Source organism: Schistocerca gregaria, unplaced genomic scaffold (assembly GCF_023897955.1).
Source record: "Schistocerca gregaria isolate iqSchGreg1 unplaced genomic scaffold, iqSchGreg1.2 ptg000387l, whole genome shotgun sequence".
NCBI lineage: Eukaryota > Metazoa > Arthropoda > Insecta > Orthoptera > Acrididae > Schistocerca > Schistocerca gregaria.
Genome location: NW_026061829.1, coordinates 1,911,853 through 1,914,009, shown reverse-complemented (window position 1 = coordinate 1,914,009; position 2,157 = coordinate 1,911,853). Strand labels below are relative to the sequence as shown.

The 2,157-nt window shown below is 42.7% G+C and overlaps 1 non-coding gene across 1 annotated transcript; it reads right to left on the bottom strand.

The window, feature by feature from the left end:
- Nucleotides 1-692: 692 nt before the first annotated feature.
- Trnat-ugu (transfer RNA threonine (anticodon UGU)) lies at nucleotides 693-767 on the bottom strand. The gene has a single exon. It is a non-coding gene; the product is annotated as a tRNA-Thr (tRNA).
- Between the last annotated feature and the right edge of the window lie 1,390 nt (nucleotides 768-2,157).

Here is a 2,157-nt window from a genome sequence, read left to right as displayed (position 1 = left end):
ATAGCTATAAGTTCCTAAGAAAAGTGTTTACTTTTAGGGGTCAGAGGTAGATGTTAAGAGAACGAACCACTTTTAATTTATGCTGCATGCCGTTCTGAGAAAATAGTTACCCGAAAAAAATGTGTTCAAAGTTTAGGGAAAACATTTAGTTATATTATTACTTCGATTTGCATGAACTGAGTGTTACATATATATTTTTAATGTCGCTGAAAACGAATCTGAAGTCAGATTTTCAATATTCAAAACAGCTAATCCAATACGGAGGGCAACCGATTATGTTTTGACCAATTTTTACCAAAAATGTATTTTCGTTATTTACGTTTAGTCTGCAAGTCAAGGAGTAGTTATCAACCCTTCCTCTACCTCTGATTGTTCCTAGACAGCAACTTCCTGCTCTTCTTGGCAGGAAAAGCCGATCTGTCAAAGCTGGATATGCAGCACTCGGCAGCCTGCACTTGATATTCGTCCGTATTTTCGGTGAGTATGTTTGCATGCATTCTGCAGTATGAATCATTTTGAGCACGTGCGACACGGGACGAGTTATCATCTACATCTATATGGATACCCTGCAAAACACATTTAAGTGCCTGGCAAAGGGTTCAACGAATCACCTTCACAACTGATAATTAATTGAAACCCTCAGCTGCCGACAGGTGTTGTTGATATACTTCGATGGGGACAGCAGAAAAGTGTGCCCCTACTGGGACTCGAACCCAGAATCTCCTGCTTACAAGGCAGACGCTCAATCCATCTGAGCCATCGAGGGCACACATGAACAGCACGACTGCAGGAATTTATCCCTCGCACGCTTCCCGTGAGACTCACATCCCCAACCGTCCACAATCCGCATACGTAATGTACTTAATAGGTATTTGTCCATCCACTCATTACTGGCTCACACTAAGGTGACGATTCCCGTAAGAGTTCCGGCAACCTGTGCGCATTCGCACAGACGAAGGTCAATGGCTGGGTAACGTTTAACCATAGATATGAAGATAGTAACTGCTCTCGAAAGAACAGGCGCCACTGACGACCTTGCAACTCTTCTAGAATACATGATAGACCGGCCGATGTGGCCGAGCGGTTGTAGGCGCTTCAGTCGGGAGCCACGCGACCGCTACGGTCGCAGGTTCAAATCCTGCCTCGAGCATGGGTGTGTGTGATGTCCTTAATTTAGTTAGGTTTAAGTCGTTCTAAGTTCTAGGAAACTGATGACCTCAGATGTTAACTCCCAAAGTGCTCAGAGCCATTTGAACCATCAGTCCCTATGTTTACACACTACTTACAGTAACTTATGCTAAGGACAACACACACACAACCATGCCCGAGGGAGGACTCGAACCTCCAACAGGGGGAGCCGCGCGAACCGTGACAAGGCGTTGGACACATGGCGGGTACCCCGCGCGGCTCATGGCAGCCGTGACACTGCTTCAAACAATGGACTGTAGAAACTTTTGTAAAGCACGGATTAAAAAAAAAACTTTCTGTTCCAAGAGTCTAGACAAGTACACCTTTAAAACATGCAACTACAAAGACATTGAATTTTCGAACGTTTTGAATGAGAACCTGTCCTTATGGAACACCGTTGATCAAATGTCACAGGGATTATATACTCAGGTTTCACATGTGGATTAACACTTTCTAATCAATATCCGGAATGAGCAGGGCTTAAAACTTTGAAGAGTTAAATTTCAAGGGCCGTTCTCTTGTATGCAAATAGTTTCACAGTAGAAATTTCTCTAGTTTTATTTATTAATTTATTTATAAAGGTAAAGAAGGATAGCATTGTGAGGAGGGGGAAGGGGGGGGGGGAGGAATCTTGCATCTCCCACCTTGGAATTCTCAGTACAGAATTTTTATTCATTACGAGATTCTTAGCCACTTGCAGAAGTGATTTCGAGTGATTCTACAAAACTTTTCCTTTAGCCAATCGTAGCAACTATAGGATTCCGTTCCTGCTGCATGACATGTCTCGGAACTTAAACTGACCAACTCATTTGCATAAAGAGCTAGCTTATCATCCGCTTCTTTACTTGCGTAGACCGTTCATGGTCTGCAAAGAATTTTTTTCTTTAGTCGTTTTTTTATGTCTTTTATAAACTGCAACACTTTCTAAACTTTCTAAACTTAGCGCCGTTGAAGCATGGTCTTTTACTG